Source organism: Scyliorhinus torazame, chromosome 1 (assembly GCF_047496885.1).
Source record: "Scyliorhinus torazame isolate Kashiwa2021f chromosome 1, sScyTor2.1, whole genome shotgun sequence".
NCBI lineage: Eukaryota > Metazoa > Chordata > Chondrichthyes > Carcharhiniformes > Scyliorhinidae > Scyliorhinus > Scyliorhinus torazame.
In genome coordinates this window covers 132,909,125-132,930,181 of record NC_092707.1, presented here as the reverse complement: position 1 = coordinate 132,930,181, position 21,057 = coordinate 132,909,125, and positions in this window count along the sequence as shown.

Here is a 21,057-nt window from a genome sequence, read left to right as displayed (position 1 = left end):
TCCTTGCTACCCTTCTTAAACAGAGGAACAACATTGGCTATTCTCCAGTCCTCCGGGACATCCCCTGAAGACAGCGAGGATCCAAAGATTTCTGTCAAGGCCTCAGCAATTTCCTCTCCATCCTCCATATTCTGGGGTAGATCCCATCAGGCCCTGGGGACTTATCTACCTTAATATTTTTTAAGACACCCAACACCTCGTCTTTTTGGATCACAATGTGACCCAGGCTATCTACACCCCCTTCTCCAGACTCAACATCTACCAATTCCTTCTCTTTGGTGAATACTGATGCAAAGTATTCATTTAGTACCTCGCCCATTTCCTCTGGCTCCACACATAGATTCCCTTGCCTATCCTTCAGTGGGCCAACCCTTTCCCTGGCTACCCTCTTGCTTTTTATGTACGTGTAAAAAGCCTTGGGATTTTCTTTAACCCTATTTGCCAATGACTTTTCGTGACCCCTTCTAGCCCTCCTGACTCCTTGCTTAAGTTCCTTCCTACTTTCCTTATATTCCACGCAGGCTTCGTCTGTTCCCAGCCTTTTAGCCCTGACAAATGCCTCCTTTTTCTTTTTGACGAGGCCTACAATATCACTCGTCATCCAAGGTTCCCGAAAATTGCCGTATTTATCTTTCTTCCTCACAGGAACATGCCGGTCCTGTATTCCTTTCAACTGCCACTTGAAAGCCTCCCACATGTCAGATGTTGATTTGCCCTCAAACATCCGCCCCCAATCTATGTTCTTCAGTTCCCGCCTAATATTGTTATAATTAGCCTTCCCCCAGTTTAGCACATTCATCCTCGGACCACTCTTATCCTTGTCCACCAGTACTTTAAAACTTACTGAATTGTGGTCACTGTTACCGAAATGCTCCCCTACTGAAACATCTACCACCTGGCCGGGCTCATTCCCCAATACCAGGTCCAGTACCGCCCCTTCCCTAGTTGGACTGTCTACATATTGTTTTAAGAAGCCCTCCTGGATGCTCCTTACAAACTCCGCCCCGTCTAAGCCCCTGGCACTAAGTGAGTCCCAGTCAATATTGGGGAAGTTGAAGTCTCCCATCACCACAACCCTGTTGTTTTTACTCTTTTCCAAAATCTGTCTACCTATCTGCTCCTCTATCTCCCGCTGGCTGTTGGGAGGCCTGTCGTATACCCCCAACATTGTGACTGCACCCTTCTTATTCCTGATCTCTACCCATATAGCCTCACTGCCCTCTGAGGTGTCCTCTCGCAGTACAGCTGTGATATTCTCCCGAACAAGTAGCGCAACTCCGCCTCCCCTTTTACATCCCCCTCTATCCCGCCTGAAACATCTAAATCCTGGAACGTTTAGCTGCCAATCCTGCCCTTCCCTCAACCAGGTCTCTGTAATGGCAACAACATCATAGTTTCAAGTACTAATCCAAGCTCTAAGTTCATCTGCCTTACCCGTAATGCTCCTTGCATTAAAACATATGCACTTCAGGCCACCAGACCCGCTGTGTTCAGCAACTTCTCCCTGTCTGCTCTGCCTCAGAGCCACACTGTCCCTATTCCCTAGTTCTCCCTCAATGCCCTCACCTTCTGACCTATTGCTCCCGTGCCCACCCCCCTGCCATACTAGTTTAAACCCTCCCGTGTGACACTAGCAAACCTCGCGGCCAGGATATTTATGCCTCTCCGGTTTAGATGCAACCCGTCCTTCTTATACAGGTCACACCTGCCCCGGAAGAGCTCCCAGTGGTCCAGATAATGGAAACCCTCCCTCCTACACCAGCTGTTTAGCCACGTGTTTAGCTGCTCTATCTTCCTATTTCTAGCCTCACTGGCACGTGGCACAGGGAGTAATCCCGAGATTACAACCCTCGAGGTCCTGTCTTTTAACTTTCTGCCTAGCTCCCTGAACTCCTGCTGCAGGACCTCATGCCCCTTCCTGCCTATGTCGTTAGTACCAATATGTACAACGACCTCTGCCTGTTTGCCCTCCCCCTTCAGGATGCCCTCTACCCGTTCGGAGACATCCTGGACCCTGGCACCAGGGAGGCAACATACCATCCTGGAGTCTATTTCACGTCCACAGAAGCGCCTATCTGTGCCCCTGACTATAGAGTCCCCTATTACTATTACTCTTCTGCGCTTTGACCCTCCCTTCTGAACATCAGAGCCAGCCGTGGTGCCACTGCTCTGGCTGCTGCTGTTTTCCCCTGATAGGCTATCCTCCCCGACAGTATCCAAAGGGGCATACCTGTTCGAGAGGGGGACAACCACAGGGGATTCCTGCACTGTCTGCCTGCCCCTTTTGGTGGTCACCCATTTCTCTGCCTGCACCTTGGGTGTGACCACATTTATATAACTGCGATCTATGACGCTTTCCGCCACCTGCATGCTCCTAAGTGCATCCAATTGCTGCTCCAATCGAACCATGCGGTCTGTGAGGGGCTCCAGTTGGGTGCACTTTCTGCAGATGAAGCCATCCGGGACGCTGGAAGCCTCCCGGACCTGCCACATCTCACAGTCAGAGCACAGCACCCCTCTAACTGACATTGCGTCAATTAATTAAAATTTTAAAAAAAATTTTTAAATTATTTTTTTTAATTTCAAAGTTACTGTCAACTATCTGTTTCCTAGCGGTGTCACGGTGGCGCAGTGGGTTAGCACTGCTGCCTCACGGCACCTAGATCCCAGGTTTGATCCCAGCCCCGGGTCACTGGCCGTGTGGAGTTTGCACATTCTCCCCATGTCTGCGTGGGTTTCACCCCCACAACCCAAAGATGTGCAGGTTAGGTGGATTGGCCACGCTAAATTGTCCCTTAATTCTAAAAAAATAACTGGGTACTCTAAATTTATTAAAAACGAGGAACTGTAGACTGCTAATAATAGCAAAAGATAAGGTCTCTCAGAATGACACCTTCACTTTCCCAGCCCGTTCTTTTGGACAAACTCGTCTGCGTCTGCAGGGGCCGTAAAATAGTGCTCCTTGCCCTGGAAAGTTACCCATAGCTTGGCTGGGTACAGTATCCCAAACTTCACCCCACTTTTGAACAGGGCCACCTCCTGCTCTGTTGAATTCAGCCCGGTGCCTAGCCAGGTCTAACTCAATGTCCTGGTAAATTAATATCTGGTATCCCTCCCAGTTGCAGGTTCTCGTCTGCCTGGCCCATCGCAGTATTCTTTCTCAGTCTTGTTACCGGTTCCACCTTCGCAATTATTGCCCTCGGCTGTTCTCCGGGTTTCGGCTGGAGTGACCTGTGAGCCCTGTCTACCTCTGGTGGGTTTGGGAAGCTGTCCGTTCCCACCAAGTTTCCCAGCATCTGGGCCATGTAGTCCGTGGGGTTCCTGCCTTCTGTTCCTCCAGCAGTCCCACTATCCTTAGATTCTGGCACCTAAGGGCAGCACGGTGGCGCAGTAGTTAGCACAGCTGCCTCATGGTGCTGAGGACCCGGGTTCGATCACGGCCCCAGGTCACTGTCTGTGTGGTTTGCACATTCTCCTCGTGTCTTCGTGGGTTTCACCCCACAACCCAAAGATGTGCAAGTTAGGTGGATTGGCCACACTAAATTGCCCCTTAATTGGAAAAAAATAATTGGGTACTCTAAATTTATTTTAAAACAAGGTTCTGGTGCCTTGACCGGTTCTCTTGATCTTCTACCTTCCCCTTAAGGTTCCCCTGCGCCACCACCAACCTGACTATCTCTGCTGCTAGGGCAATGATCCAGTCCCTCTGGTCCGTGGAGGCCTTTCCAGCTCCTTAATTGTGCTCCTCTGGGCCTCTAGCCATCTCTCTCCGATTCTGCATGATGGCCAGCGCTTCCTTAACTGCCACCTGGATTCCGAGTCTTATGTCCTGTTCGAGCTCCTTTAGCTCTCAGGGGAGGAACTTCTTGTATCCGCCCTCCGGCGAGAGGGAGTTCCATGCACGACTTGTTGGCCCCTATCTTTCAGGTGTGGCCGGGGCTTATTCACCTCGTGGGTCCGCTGTCTCATTCGCAGGTTTCTTTAAGCTGCAATTGCCTCTCGTTTCCTCAGGTGCATCTGTTGCTCGGCATTTCGGTCTATATTTCATTTGTAGATTGAAGAGGGTGATGAGGGGATGCTTTTGTTCTTGGTTCTGGCGGGCATTTTCAGTTAAAAGTGCAGAAATTCGATTTCCTAGGACAGCCGCATTTTGTGCATCCACTCAGCACACCCCTATAACCATAAGTCCAAGATTTTGATTTTTAACAGCAGAACTCAGACTTTCGGGTCCCTGAGAGATCAGACGGATTTGATTTGATTGGTTGGCTGGTGGCCACAGGATTGGCCAAAGACCCTATTCTGCCAGGCAACAGATAGTGATATTGGTTTCAGTTGGGTTGGACGTTTCCAGAGGACCCAGGAAACAAAACTCTCCTGGACACCAAGAGAAGAAGCTGTGAATGCTCTCGCTCTCTTTTTCCAAAAAGGTTTCTTTCCTGCTGTTTCTGAATCTGCGGTGAAGTCTTGAGATCCCGATGAATCTCTAGTGAAAACCATTACAGATTGAAAGCAAAGACCTCACCAATCTGATTGTATTATTCCTTGTGTCTGAATAAAGCTCGTAGACGTACAGTTGAAGGAGATGCTTTATTTCTAGGAGTTTGTTCTCTCTCCAGTGCTTATACTATGTTACATCTGAGCTGCCTGTCTGTGTGCTGCTCACCAGCTGCCGTTCCTGTGAAGAGTGCCTGCTGACTTCCTGTTTGTCTATGTATATATACATCACTGGTGCTCCCTCTAGTGGTTACTTAGTTGTAGTGTATTTACATTAACCCCTTGTGTATATAAAGTGATGCATATAACTACATCCCCCCTTTTTCTTTTGACATATTTTCTGTACTGTCAAAAAAAATTGTACAGGACTTCCGGGTGCGGCTATGCAGAGCTAGGTGGCATATTCGGTAGTTCCCGCTTGGAACGGACTTTTGGGCTCTTTTACAGGGCCCCCACGGCATTTGTTTGACATTTCCCGGTGTGGGAAGAAGACTGCAGCATTCCCCTGACAGTGTCCCCCAGGAATGTTATGTCTTTTGGCTACCAGACCCGGCAGAAACAGTAAAAGATTTGGCTTTGGCTGCAAGTTTAGACAAAAGCCTCTTCCAGCATGCAGGCGGGGGAAGGGCAAGCTTAAAGCTGCAATCTGACTTAACTCTATCAAAGGTGAATTCTAGCAGCAGAGGGAACAACTGTGAAAAGATCTACCAAGGCCATTGAAGAAGCAGGGACGAGGCTTCCGGTGGCGGCCATGGAGGAGTAGGTCGCGCATTCGGCAGCTCCCGTCTGGAACTGACTCTCAGACCTTTTTCAGGAGTTTCCATAGACTTTTTAAACGGACCAGAAGTGTAACGGCCAAAGTAGCAGCACTGGAGCAACGGGAGAAGCGAGGGAAAGAAAACAAAATGGCAGTGGCCAGGGACAAAGGAGAGCTGCAGGAGTTCAACAAGCGCTGCTTCGAGGAGCAGCGCGAGGAGATGCGCAAGGAGATGTTGGCGCCTATGCTTTCGGCAATTGAAGGACTTGGGATCACCCAGAAGGTCCACGAAGCTAAGATTCAGGAGGTACAGAAAAGAGTCAGTCAGAACGAGGATGAGCTCGTGGGCCTGGCGGTGAGAGTGGAGCAGAACGAGGTGCTACACAAGAGGTGGGCGGGAAGACTCGAAGACCTGGAGAACAGGTCGAGGAGAAAGAATCTGCGAATCCTGGGTCTCCCTGAGGGAGTGGAGGGGGCTGATGCCGGGGCATACGCGAGCACGATGCTCGAGACGATGATGGGCACGAAGGCCCCTTCGAGGCCGCTGGAGTTGGACGAGGCACATCGGGTGCTTTCGAAGAAGCCCCAGGCAAATGAGCCGCCAAGGGCGATGGTGGTGAGGTTCCACCGGTTCACGGACAGAGAGTGGGTCCTGAGATGGGCCAAGAAGGAGCGGAGCAGTAAGTGGGACAATGCAGAGATCCGAATATACCCGGACTGGAGCACGGAGGTTGCAAAGCGGAGAGCGGGTTTCAACCGGAAAGAAGTGAAATTCGGAATGCTGCAGCCAGCGCGACTGTGGGTCACATACAAGGGCCAACACTATTACTTTGAAACGCCTGAAGAGGCGTGGACCTTTGTACAAGCCGAAAAGTTGGACTCTAACTGAGGGTTTGTGAGGGTAGGGGGGATGTTTGAGGTTTGATGTGTGATGGTTGTTGTATATAGGGGGTCAATCGCACGCAGGAAATGTTACATGGCCTGGGGGAGAGAGACAAGGCCGTGACAGGAGTTGCGTCAGAGGGGGCGGTGCGGGCTTTGGAAAGCGTGGGGTGTTTTCCTGCGCGCGAGGAGAAAGGCGGGAAGGAGAACGAAGGAATGCATATGGATTGGGAGACTCCCACGCGGGGAGGTCAATGGGACAGCGGGGGAAGCCGGGGTCAGCAGGCGTCAGCTGACTTACGGGAGTGACATGGGGGGAGCAAAAAAGCTAGATAGGGGTCTAGCGGGGGGGAGGGGAGGGGGGGAAGAGGGGGGAAAGGGTTGCTGCTGCACTGGCCGAAAGGGAATGGGACACAGAAGAGGTGGTCGGGACGGGGATCCCCCCTCTGGGGGACTGGAGGGTGAGGGAGGCGTGGACACGGGACTGGCCCAGAAAAGGAGATGGATAGTCGTCGGGGCGTGGGGGGGGGGTGAGAGCCGCTCCAATCCGGCTGATAACGTGGAATGTAAGGGGCCTGAATGGGCCGGTGAAGAGGGCTTGAGTGTTCGTGCACTTAAAGGGACTGAAGGCGGAGTGGCCATGCTCCAAGAGACACACCTGAAGGTGGCGGACCAGGTCAGGCTATGAAAGGGATGGGTAGGACAGGTATTCCACTCGGGACTGGACGCGAAGAATAGAGGGGTGGCAATATTGGTGGGAAAGCGGGTGTCATTTGAGGCCAAGACTATTGTAGCGAACAATGGAGGGCGATATGTAATGGTGAGCGGTAGGCTGCAAGGGATGTGGGTGGTGTTGGTAAACGTATACGCCCCGAACTGGGATGATGCAGGATTCATGAAGCGCATGTTGGGGTGCATTCCGGACCTGGAGGTAGGAGGCCTGATAATGGGAGGGGACTTCAATACAGTGTTGGATCCAGCACTGGACCGCTCCAAATCAAGGACTGGAAAGAGGCCGGCGGCAGCCAAGGTACTTAGGGGGTTTATGGATCAGATGGGGGGAGTGGACCCATGGCGGTTTGCAAGGCCGCAGGCCAGGGAATTTTCTTTCTTCTCCCATGTACACAAAGCCTACTCCCGGATAGATTTCTTTGTTCTGGGTAGGGCGCTCATCCCGAGGGTGGAGAGGACGGAGTATTCGGCTATAGCCGTTTCGGACCATGCCCCACACTGGGTGGAACTGGAGCTGGGAGAGGAGAGGGACCAACGCCCGTTGTGGCAGCTGGATGTGGGACTGCTGGCGGACGAGGTGGTGTGTGGGAAGGTGAGGGGGTGTATCGAAAGGTACTTGGAGGCCAACGACAACGGGGAGGGCCGGGTGGGGGTGGTATGGGAGGCGTTGATGGCGGTGATCAGGGGAGAGCTAATTTCCATTAGGGCTCATAGGGAGAAGGCAGAGGGTATGGAAAGGGAGAGGTTAGTGGGAGAGATTTTGAGAGTGGACAGGAGATACGCAGAGGCCCCGGAGGAAAGATTACTTGGGGAAAGACGACGGCTCCAGACGGAGTTTGACCTGTTGACCACAGGGAAGGCGGAGGCACAGTGGAGGAAAGCACAGGGGGCGACCTACGAGTATGGGGAAAAGGCTAGTCGGATGCTGGCACACCAGCTCCGTAAGAGGATGGCAGCGAGGGAAATAGGGGGAGTCAAATATGGAAGGGGAGCCACGGTTCGGAGTGCGACGAAAATAAACGAGGTATTCAAGGCCTTTTATGAAGAGCTATACAGATCCCAGCCCCCAGCGGGGGAAGGGGGATGAGACGATTCCTAGATCAGCTGAGATTCCCGAGGGTGGAGGAGCAAGAGGTGGCTGGTTTGGGGGCACCAATTGGGTTGGAGGAGCTGAGCAAGGGTTTGGGGAGCATGCAGGCGGGGAAGGCCCCGGGACCGGACGGATTCCCGGTGTCGTTCTACAGGAAGTACGCAGCCCTGTTGGCCCCGCTACTGGTGAGGACCTTTAATGAGGAAAGAGAGGAGGGGACACTGCCCCCGACAATGTCGGAAGCGACAATTTCTTTGATCCTAAAGCGGGACAAGGACCCACTGCAATGTGGATCGTACAGGCCGATCTCGCTCCTCAATGTGGATGCAAAGTTGCTGGCAAAAGTGCTGGCCACGAGGATCGAGGACTGTGTCCCGGAGGTAATCCACGAGGACCAGACGGGATTTGTAAAGGGCAGGCAACTAAACACCAATGAGCGGCGGCTCTTAAACGTGATAATGATGCCATCGGAGGAGGGAGAGGTGGAGATAGTGGCAGCTATGGACACGGAGAAGGCCTTTGACCGAGTAGAGTGGGAGTACCTCTGGGAGGTGCTGCGCAGGTTTGGGTTCGGGGTAGGGTTTATCAATTGGGTTAAGCTCCTTTACAGAGCCCCGATGGCAAGTGTAGTGACGAACCGGCGGAGGTCGGAGTACTTTCGACTGGACCGAGGGACGAGGCAGGGGTGACCCCTGTCCCCCCTGTCGTTCGCATTGGCGATCAAACCATTGGCCATGTCATTGAGGGAGTCTAATAAATGGAAGGGGGTGGTCCGAGGGGGAGAAGAGCATCGGGTGTCGCTATATGCGGATGACCTGTTGCTGTACGTGGCGGATCCAATGGAGGGGATGGTGGAGGTCATGCAGACTCTAAGGGAGTTTGGGGAGTTTTCGGGCTATAAGCTCAATGTAGGCAAGAGTGAGCTCTTTGTATTACAGGCGGGGGACTAAGAAAGAGGGATAGGGGACCTACCACTGAGGAGGGCGGAGGGGAGCTTTCGGTATCTGGGGATCCAGATAGCCAGGAGTTGGGAGACCCTACATAAACTGAATCTGACGAGGTTGGTGGAGCAAATGGGGGAGGATTTCAAAAGATGGGACATGTTACCGCTCTCGCTGGCGGGTAGAGTGCAGTCGGTCAAAATGGTGGTCCTTCCGAGGTTTCTGTTTGTGTTTCAGTGCCTTCCCATCGTGATCACTAAGGCCTTTTTTAAGAAAGTAGGCAGGAGTATTATGGGGTTTGTGTGGGCGAATAAGACCCCGAGAGTAAGGAGAGGGTTCCTGGAACGCAGTAGGGACCGAGGAGGCCTGGGGAGCTACTACTGGGCAGCAAATGTGGCGATGATCCGCAAGTGGGTTATGGATGGAGAGGGGGCGGCATGGAAGAGGATGGAGATGGCGTCCTGTAAAGGAACGAGCCTGGGGGCGTTGGTGACGGCACCGTTGCCGCTCTCGCCGACAAAGTATACCACGAGCCCGGTGGTCGCCGCAACGCTAAGGATCTGGGGCCAGTGGAGACGGCACCGGGGTGCAATGGGAGCATCGGTGTGGTCCCCGATCAGGGGTAACCACCGGTTTGTCCCAGGGAAGATGGACGGGGGATTCTAGAGCTGGCATTGGGCGGGGATTGGAAGAAGGGGGGACCTGTTCATCGACGGGACGTTTGCGAGCCTAGGGGCACTGGAGGAGAAGTTCGAGTTACCCCCAGGAAATGCCTTTAGATATATGCAGGTGAGGGCTTTTGTGAGGCGACAGGTGAGGGAATTCCCGTTGCTCCCGGCACAAGAAGTTCAAGATAGGGTAATCTCGGGTGTATGGGTCGGGGAAGGCAAGGTGTCGGAAATACACCAGGAGTTGAAAGAAGAGGGGGAAGCGCTGGTAGAAGAGTTGAAGGGTAAATGGGAGGAGGAGCTGGGGGCGGAGATCGAGGAAGGTCTGTGGGCTGATGCCCTAGGTAGGGTTAATTCCTCCTCCTCGTGTGCCTGGCTCAGCCTGGTACAATTTAAGGTGGTCCACAGAGCGCATCTGACGGGGGCGAGGTTGAGTAGGTTCCTTGGGGTAGAGGACAGATGTGGAAGGTGCTCAGGGAGCCCGGCGAACCATATCCATATGTTTTGGTCATGCCCGGCACTGGAGGGGTTCTGGAGAGGAGTGGCGGGAGCAATATCTCAGGTGGTGAAGGTCCGGGTCAAGCCAAGCTGGGGGCTAGCAATATTTGGAGTAGTGGACGAACCGGGAGTGCAGGAGGCGAAAGAGGCCGGCATTCTGGCCTTTGCGTCCCTAGTAGCCCGGCGAAGGATCTTGCTCATGTGGAAGGAGGCGAAGCCCCCCAGCCTGGAGGCTTGGATAAATGATATGGTTGGGATCATAAAGTTGGAGAGGATTAAGTTCGCCTTGAGAGGGTCTGCGCAGGGGTTTTACAGGCGGTGGCAACCGTTCCTAGACTATCTCGCGGAGCGTTAGAGGAAGGTCGGTCAGCAGCAGCAACCTTTAGGGGGAAGGGAACATCCTGGGGAGGAGGGGGGGAAGAGGGGGGACTGCCTGGGAGGGTGGATGAGCAAGAGATAACATGAAGGGTTGGGGAAACTGGCACGTACAAGTGAGGGCCAGTGTACAAAGCTGTGTAAATATATCATTTTGCCATGTATATATCTTTCTCTGCGCGATTTCTCGTTTTTTTTGTTACGGGGGTGGGGGCGCGGGAGGGTTATTGTTTGTAAGGGAGAAAAATTGTGTTAAAAAACTTTAATAAATATATATATATTTTTTAAAGAAAATTGTACAAAACAGGTAGAGAAATTATGATATGTACAAGTTGTGATGATATTGATGATTATACAAAGCCAATTAATATTTATGAGGCCAATCTTAATTTAAAAAATTTATGAGTCCAAATGTTATTAATTTGTCGGTTGAGCTTTTTTTTCTGTTGTTGACGTGGTGATATTGATATTGTAACTTCTTTGTGAATGTCATCAGTGTTCTTGTTTTTAAGTTAGCAACAAATCATCACAAGGTGTTTGAATGGTCGAACCACTGATGTTGACTGACGTGGACTTTTTTCTGTGCTTGTGGTATCGATTTAGTGTGTCATCTGGCTTGAAAGCTGGTGTGCTTGTTTGTCCCGGAGCAAATGTGAATTTGTGAGATTCATTGTCATGCCATGGTGTGTTTGTAGTCTTGTCATTATTTTAGAGTGTGCTGTTGCATTGTCCTTCATGTACAGAGTTGTACCATGTTGTACAGGTCGTTGTTTCATTGGTGTTGTTTCTGTCGTTTCTGTCCTTGTTATTTTTGTTGTTGTACTTGTTGTTGTTTTTGTCGTGCTTGTTGTTTCTGGGTTTTTTTTTGTTTTCGTTGTTGTTCTTGTTGTTGTTGTCATGTTTGTTGTTGCTGTTGTTGTCTTTGTTATGTTTCTTGGTATTGTTTTTGTTGTTGTTCTTGTTGTGCTTCTTGTTGTTTTTGTTGTTGCTGTTGTTGTTCTTGTTTCTGTTGTGCTTCTTGTGGTTTTTGTTGTTCTTGTTGCGCTCAATGACTGTTCCATGTGGATAATTTGAGTCATTCTCAAATTTATTGGTGTCAATGTCCTTTGTGGTATCTGATGTTACATTGAGCGTTTCGTCTTGAGGATTGCGAGAATGATCTGATGTTGCATTGATCTTGCTGACATCCGTCATTTGTAGTGGATTTGATTCCTCTTCTTTGCTTCCTTGCTGCTCCTCTTCTGGAGTCATTTCTGGTTCATTTGAATCATCTTTGGTTTCTTGGTGCTCCTCTTCTGGAGTCAAAATGTTCAAGATTTAATTTTCTTGTGGGAAGTTTAGAGTAGATGAGGTTTCACTTGATGCAGTCTCACTACACTCATGAGTGGTTGTGCTTTGATTGTCAAGTTCTTTTGTACAGACGAGCTGAGATCTGTCAGTCTCGCTGTGATCTTGCACATCTTGTATGTGAATTGTGATTTCTTCCTCACTTGTCTCACATACTGTGGGTAGGTGTACATTGTCTTCTTGTTGATTGTGTGATTCATAGTCTGCTTCTGGTTGCTCAGATAAGGTTGATATACCTTTATGGTCTTGTTCATGCATGGACTTCGCTCTGGAGTCTTTAGTTGCTTCCATTTTGGAGTTTGTCAACAAGCTCTCTGTGGAGGCTTGCGTCGCTCTCTGTGTGGAGTCTTTCATCGCTCTCTGTGTGGAGTCGTGCAGTGTTCTCTCTGTGGAGTCGATCTGTGCTCTCTAAATGGAGTCGTTCAGTACTTGCCGTGTGGCATCATTTTCTTCTTGGGTATTTGACAGGTTGCTGTCATCCAATGTATCGACGATCTGCCATTGCATCATGGTATTGGATTCATCTACCATGAGTAGAGTCGTGTTGAGCTTTTCAACCTTGTCGCTGATGCTATGATTAGCATATCCGAATAACGCAGCCATGTCTGAGTAGTATTTTTCGATTAAAAAATCATCCTTTTTTGTTTCGGATTTGTTATTGTCCTCTTCATGTTCAATGAACAAATAACCTTCTTTGATTTCGGATTTGTCATTGCGCCCTTCACTTTGGGTGGTGCAAACTGCTTGTTCCAGGATGCTGCGAAAGTTATGTTCAATTGCTGGTAGAAGTTCAGGCATTGTTGTGCCTTTTGAGGTCAAATTTGTTTGTTTTGTTCCTTTAAGAGTCTTGTTTGTGATTTTCGGGCATTTCCACATTTTTGATCTTGCTTTGTCTGCCTTTTGTGTAACCTTCTAGTAAGCGTTCTGAAGTCACCTGGTACCATGTATTATTCCTTGTGTCTGAATAAAGCTCGTAGTCTTACAGTTGAAGTAGATGCTTTATTTCTTTGAGTTTGTTCTCTCTCCAGCGCTTATACTATGTTACATCTGAGCTGCCTGTCTGTGTCCTGCTCACCAGCTGCCATTCCTGTGAAGAGTGCCTGCTGACTTCCTGTTTGTCGATGTATATATACATCACTGGTGCTCCCTCTAGTGGTTACTTAGTTGTAGTGTATTTACATTAACCCCTTGTGCATATACAGTGATGCATATCACTACACTGATGGCTTGGACAAAAAAGTTATCAAACTGGAAGACGTCCATCTGAAACAATGGTTTTTATCCTTTTGCTCTTCATATTATTTTTCTCTCCAACCCTCTTTCCCCTTTTTGTTTGTGTCTCTTGTGTGTGTGGAAGGTCGGGCAATTTAAACAGAGGTATTAGAAATTAGATAATAGTTAACCCATTGTATTTCTTGCCTATTTAATTATAGTTATTGCTATTAATAAAAATTAATTGTGTTCAAGTTTACAAACCTGGTGACTGTAGTTATTGAATCAAAGCCTTTGGGTGTTTTCTAACAATTCATAGTTAATTTCAATTATGTTGTGACTCCAGTTCAAGTGGGAGTGGAATTGACCGCGCACTAGCCCAGGGTGTCAAAACACAATTTTGTTCGTAATATCCTCAAAAAACTCCCAATAGATACATCAAACATGATTTCCCATTCGGAAATCCATGCTGACCATGTTAAATCAGATTATGATTGTTCAAGTCTCCCTTTATTATGTTCTTTACAATAGATTCTGTTTGTGTTTGGTCCCTTGTACCTTATGAAGTAACTCTTTTTTTTTTTTAAATAATATTTTATTGAAAATTTTTGGTCAACCAACACAGTACATTGTGCATCCTTTACACAACATTGTAACAATACAGATAATAATGACCTTTTTTAAATTTAAACAAAAACAACAACAAATAAATAAATATTAAATAACAAAAAATAAAAACTAGCCCTAATTGGCAACTGCCTTGTCTCAGGCCACACCCCCCCCCCCCATCCCTCCCCCCCCCCCCCCCAAGTCCTGGGCCGCTGCTGCTGCCTTCTTTGTTCTCCCCTATCTATCTTTCCGCAAGATATTCGACGAACGGTTGCCACCGCCTAGTAAACCCTTGAGCCGACCCCCTTAGGACGAACTTAATCCGCTCTAACTTTATGAACCCCGCCATATCATTTATCCAGGTCTCCACCCCCGGGGGCTTGGCTTCTTTCCACATTAGCAATATTCTGCGCCGGGCTACTAGGGACGCAAAGGCCAAAACATCGGCCTCTTTCGCCTCCTGCACTCCCGGCTCTTGTGCAACCCCAAATATAGCCAACCCCCAGCTTGGTTCGACCCGGACTCCTACTACTTTCGAAAGCACCTTTGTCACCCCCATCCAAAACCCCTGTAGTGCCGGGCATGACCAAAACATATGGGTATGATTCGCTGGGCTTCTCGAGCACCTCGCACACCTATCCTCCACCCCAAAAAATTTACTGAGCCGTGTTCCAGTCATATGTGCCCTGTGTAATACCTTAAACTGAATCAGGCTTAGCCTGGCGCACGAGGACGACGAGTTTACCCTGTTTAGGGCATCTGCCCACATCCCCTCCTCAATCTCCTCCCCGAGCTCTTCTTCCCATTTCCCTTTTAGTTCGTCCATCATAGTCTCCCCTTCGTCTCTCATTTCCCTATATATATCCGACACCTTACCATCCCCCACCCATTTCTTTGAGATGACTCTGTCCTGCACCTCTTGTGTCGGGAGCTGCGGGAATTCCCTCACCTGCTGCCTCGCAAAAGCCCTCAATTGCATGTACCTGAATGCATTCCCTTGGGGCAACCCATATTTCTCGGTCAGCGCTTCCAGACTCGCAAACTTCCCATCCACAAATAGATCTTTCAATTGCGTTATACCTGCTCTTTGCCACATTCCATATCCCCCATCCATTCCACCCGGGGCAAACCTATGGTTGTTTCTTATCGGGGACCCCCCCAGTGCTCCGGTCTTTCCCCTATGTCGTCTCCACTGTCCCCAAATCTTCAGTGTAGCTACCACCACCGGACTCGTGGTATAGTTCCTTGGTGAGAACGGCAATGGGGCTGTCACCATAGCCTGCAGGCTGGTCCCCCTACAGGACGCCCTCTCTAATCTCTTCCACGCCGCTCCTTCCTCCTCTCCCATCCACTTACTCACCATTGAAATATTAGCGGCCCAATAATACTCACTTAGGCTCGGTAGTGCCAGCCCCCCCCTATCCCTACTACGCTGTAAGAATCCCTTCCTCACTCTCGGAGTCTTCCCGGCCCAAACAAAACCCATAATACTCTTTTCTATCCTTTTGAAAAAAGCCTTCGTGATCACCACCGGGAGACACTGAAACACAAAAAGGAATCTCGGGAGGACCACCATCTTAACTGCCTGCACCCTCCCTGCCATTGACAATGCTACCATGTCCCATCTCTTGAAATCTTCCTCCATCTGTTCCACCAACCGCGTCAAATTTAGCCTGTGCAATGTGCCCCAATTCTTAGCTATCTGGATCCCCAGGTAACGAAAGTCTCTTGTTACCTTCCTCAACGGTAGGTCTTCTATTTCTCTACTCTGCTCCCCTGGATGCACCACAAACAGCTCACTCTTTCCCATATTCAATTTATACCCAGAAAAATCCCCAAACTCCCCAAGTATCCGCATTATTTCTGGCATCCCCTCCGCAGGATCCGCCACATATAGTAGCAGATCATCCGCATATAAAGATACCCGGTGTTCTTCTCCTCCCCTAAGTATTCCCCTCCATCCCTTGGAACCTCTCAGCGCTATCGCCAGGGGCTCAATCGCCAGTGCAAACAGTAATGGGGACAGAGGACATCCCTGCCTTGTCCCTCTATGGAGCCGAAAATATGCCGATCCCCGTCCATTCGTGACCACACTCGCCACTGGGGCCCTATACAACAGCTGCACCCATCTAACATACCCCTCTCCGAACCCAAATCTCCTCAACACCTCCCACAGATAATCCCACTCCACTCTATCAAATGCTTTCTCGGCATCCATCGCCACTACTATCTCCGTTTCACCCTCTGGTGGGGCCATCATCATTACCCCTAACAACCTCCGTATGTTCGTGTTCAGCTGTCTCCCCTTCACAAACCCAGTTTGGTCCTCATGAACCACCCCCGGGACACATTCCTCTATTCTCATTGCCATTACCTTGGCCAAGACCTTGGCATCTACATTGAGGAGGGAGATTGGTCTGTAGGACCCGCATTGTAGCGGATCCTTTTCCTTCTTTAAAAGAAGCGATATCGTTGCTTCTGACATAGTCGGGGGCAGTTGTCCCCTTTCCTTTGCCTCGTTGAAGGTCCTCGTCAGTAGCGGGGCGAGCAAGTCCAAATATTTTCTGTAAAATTCAACTGGGAATCCGTCCGGTCCCGGGGCCTTTCCCGTCTGCATGTTCCTAATTCCTTTCACCACTTCTTCTACCGTGATCTGTGCTCCCAATCCCATCCTTTCCTGCTCTTCCACCTTGGGAATTTCCAGCCGATCCAAAAACTCCATCATTCTCTCCCTCCCATCCGGGGGTTGAGCTTCATACAATTTTTTATAAAATGTCTTAAACACTTCATTCACTCTCTCCGCTCCCCGCTCCGTCTCTCCATCTTCGTCTCTCACCCCCCCCTATTTCCCTCGCTGCTCCCCTTTTCCTCAATTGGTGTGCCACCAATCTGCTCGCCTTCTCTCCATATTCATACTGTACACCCTGCGCCTTCCTCCATTGTGCCTCTGCAGTGCCTGTGGTCAGCAAGTCAAATTCCACATGCAGCCTTTGCCTTTCCCTATACAGTCCCTCCTCCGGTGCTTCCGCATACTGTCTGTCCACCCTCAAAAGTTCTTGCAACAACCGCTCCCGTTCCTTACTCTCCTGCTTCCCTTTATGTGTCCTTATTGATATCAGCTCCCCCCTAACCACCGCCTTCAACGCCTCCCAGACCACTCCCACCTGAACCTCCCCATTGTCATTGAGTTCCAAGTACTTTTCAATGCATCCCCTCACCCTTAAGCACACCCCCTCATCCGCCATTAGTCCCATATCCATTCTCCAGGGTGGACGCCCTCTTGTTTCCTCCCCTATCTCCAAGTCTACCCAGTGTGGGGCATGATCCGAAATGGCTATAGCCGTATATTCCGTTCCCCTCACCCTCGGGATCAATGCCCTACCCAACACAAAAAAGTCTATGCGTGAATAGACTTTATGGACATAGGAGAAAAACGAGAACTCCTTACTCCTAGGTCTACTGAATCTCCACGGGTCCACCCCTCCCATCTGCTCCATAAAATCCTTAAGCACCTTGGCTGCTGCCGGCCTCCTACCAGTCCTGGACTTCGACCTATCCAGCCTTGGTTCCAACACCGTGTTAAAGTCTCCCCCCATTATCAGCTTTCCGGTCTCTAGGTCTGGGATGCGTCCTAGCATTCGCCTCATAAAATTGGCATCGTCCCAATTCGGGGCATACACGTTTACCAACACCAACATCTCTCCCTGTAATTTGCCACTCACCATCACGTATCTGCCCCCGTTATCCGCCACTATAGTCTTTGCCTCGAACATTACCCGCTTCCCCACTAATATAGCCACCCCCCTGTTTTTCGCATCCAGCCCCGAATGGAACACCTGCCCTACCCATCCTTTGCGCAACCTAACCTGATCTATCAGGTTCAGGTGCGTTTCCTGTAACATGACCACATCTGCTTTAAGTTTCTTAAGGTGTGCGAGTACTCGTGCCCTCTTTATCGGCCCGTTAAGCCCCCTCACGTTCCACGTGATCAGCCGAGTTGGGGGGCTTCCCACCCCCCCCCCTTGCCGGTTAGCCATCATCTTTTTCCAGCTTCTCGCCCAGTTCCCACGCGGCTGTATTTCTCCCAGACGGTGCCCCCCCGCCCATCCTTTCCCGCACCCACTCCCCCCTTTTCCCAGCAGCAGCAACCCAGTAATTCCCCCCCCCCCCCCCCCCGCTAGAACCCCCGCTAGCGTAATTACTCCCCCCATGTTGCTCCCAGAAGTCAGCAAACTCTGGCTGACCTCGGCTTCCCCCCGTGATCACGGCTCGCCCCGTGCGGCGCCCCCTCCTTCCTGCTTCTCTATTCCCGCCATAATTATCATAGCGCGGGAACCAAGCCCGCGCCTCTCCCTCGGCCCCGCCTCCCATGGCCAATGCCCCATCTCCTCTCCCTCCCCACCTCCCCCATCACCACCTGTGGGAGAAAGAAAAGTTATCATACCGCAGGATTAATCATACAATCCCTCTTCGCCCCCCCCCCCCCCCCCCACTCGTCCCACCACTTTGTCCAAACGTTCATTTTCGTAGTCCAATCATTCCAATTTTTCTTCTACAATAAAAGTCCACGCTTCATCCGCCGTCTCAAAGTAGTGGTGCCTCCCTTGACATGTGACCCACAGTCTTGCCGGTTGCAGCATTCCAAACTTTATCTTTTTTTTGTGAAGTACCGCTTTGGCCCGATTAAAGCTCGCCCTCCTTCTCGCCACCTCCGCACTCCAATCTTGATAGACGCGGATCACCGCGTTCTCCCATTTACTACACCGAGTTTTCTTCGCCCATCTAAGGACCATTTCTCTATCCTTAAAACGGAGAAATCTCACCACTATGGCTCTGGGAGCTTCTCCTGCTCTCGGTCCTCGCACCATAACTCGGTATGCTCCCTCCACCTCCAACGGACCCGTCGGGGCCTCCACTCCCATTAACGAGTGCAGCATCGTGGTCACATATGCCCCGACGTCCGCCCCCTCCACACCTTCAGGAAGGCCAAGAATCCTCAAGTTGTTCCTCCTTGCGTTATTTTCCAGTGCCTCCAACCTCTCCACAGATCGTTTCTGGTGTGCCTCCTGTATCTCCGACTTCACCACCAGGCCCTGTATGTCGTTTTCATTCTCTGCTGCTTTCGCCTTCACGACCCGAAGCTCCTGCTCCTGGGTCTTTTGTTCCTCTTTCAGCCCTTCAATCGCCTGTAGTATCGGGGCCAACAACTCTTTCTTCATTTCCTTTTCTTATGAAGTAACTCACCAAACACTTTGATATGCCCACACCAGGATCCTTTTATTGTGTCTTGTATGGTAAGATGGCAATATGATACAGAGCACGTTATCATGTAGTCTTGCTACTCCTCTAGAAGTTACACCTCGCACTGACCAATTACATGTACATTACCCTCTCAATCTTCTTCTGAAGATGGCCGGATGTGTCTCCCTTTATATCTGGGTCCCAGGTCACATGACCTTGGTGTGGAGACCACATGGTGTGTCTGTACCACCACCTGCTGGCTGGAGGTCGCACGCCATCCAATTATGATATATCCCATAGACATATCACCACAGATTTTAGCATTTCGCTGCTACTGCTGCAAGACTAACAGGTCTGTTTTTCCCCATTTTCTCTCCCCTTCCCTTCTTAAATAGTGGCATGACATTTGCTACCTTCTAATCTTCAAGAACCAGTCCATAATCTATAGAATTTTGGAAGATGTTCACCATTGCATTCACGATCTCGATAGCAACCTCTTTCGATGTTTCAAATGCATAGTATCACGTCTCAGGGGCTTACCAACTTTCAGTCCCTTTAATTTCTCCAATTTCTCAGTTATACTGATTTCCTTCTCCCTATTCTCCCTAGACCCTTGGCTCTCTCCATCTGCAAGTTTCCCTGTATCCTTTTTAAAAAATATTTTATTAAGGCATTTATATAAACAACAAACACACAAATAAGAGCCAAGCCAAACTACTACAGCATAATAAACAGCCAACACTCACGCCCCCCCCCCCCGCCCTTCCCCTCTTCCTGTCCTGCCTTCCCCATTTTAACCCCCTTATTCCCCCCTCCCCCCCTCTGCTGACACCTCAATCCTCCTTAAAGAAGTCGATGAACGGCTTCCACATCCATACAAACCCATCAACCGACAATCTCAAGATGAACTTAATCTTTTCAAACCTCAGTAATTCCGCCAGGTCGCTCACCCACACTCCCACTTTTCGTGGCTCCGAGTTCCTCCACCCAAGCAAACCCCATTTCCGGGATATCAGGAAGATAAAGGCCAAGACATCGGCCTCTCTTGCCCCCTGGACTCCCAGGTCTTCCGACACCCCGAATATCGCTACCTCTGCGCTCGGGACCACCTTTACCCCCAACACCTCAGACATTACACCTGCAACTCTTGCCAGAACCCCTTCAGTTTCAGACATTTGTTTTTTATATAAATTTAGAGTGTCCAATTCATTTTTCCAATTAAAGGGCAATTTAGCGTGGCCAATCCACCTACCTTGCACATTTTTGAGTTGTGGGGGAGAAACCCACGCAAACATGGGGAGAATGTGCAAACTCCACACGGACAGTGACCCAGAGCCGGGATCGAACCTGGGACCTTGGCGCCGTGAGGCAGCAGTGCTATCCAGTACGCCACTGTGCTGCCCCAAGTTTCAGACATGCGCAGAACATGTGTCCATGGTTCCCAGGCCTCCCACCATCCACACCTATCCTGTACTCCCTCAAAGAACCTACTCATCCTAGCCACCGTCATATGCATCCTGTGAACTACTTTGAACTGAATATGGTTGAGCCTTGCACACAATGAGGACACATTTACCCTCCACAGGGCCTCTTCTCATCCCAGTCTCCACACCTAGCTCCTCCTTCCATTTCTGTTTAACATCTCCTATTGGGGCTCCCTTCCCTGTATCCTTCTTAATGAAGTGGAGATGCCGGCATTGGACTGGGGTGAGCACAGTAAGAAGTCATACAACACCAGGTTAAAGTTCAACAGGTTTGTTTCAAATCATTAGCTTTCGGAGCACTGCTCCTTCCTCAGGTGAATGAAGAGGTAGGTTCCAGAAACATATATATAGACAAAGTCAAAGATGCCAGACAATACTTTGAATGCGAGCATTTGCAGGTAATTAAGTCTTTACAGATCCAGAGAGAGGGGTAATCCCAGGTTAAAGAGATGTAAATTGTTTCAAGCCAGGACAGTTGGTAGGGTTTCGCAAGCCCAGGCCAGATGGTGGGGGGTGAATGTAATGTGACATGAATCCAAGGTCCCGGTTGAGGCCGTACTCATGTGGTGCGGAACTTGGCTATAAGTTTCTGCTTGGCGATTCTGCGTTGTCGCGCATCCTAAAGGCTGCCTTGGAGAATGCTCACCCGGAGATCAGAGGCTGAATGCCCTTGACTGTTCCCCGACTGGAAGGGAACTTCCAATGTTACTTCTTAGTGAAAACAGAT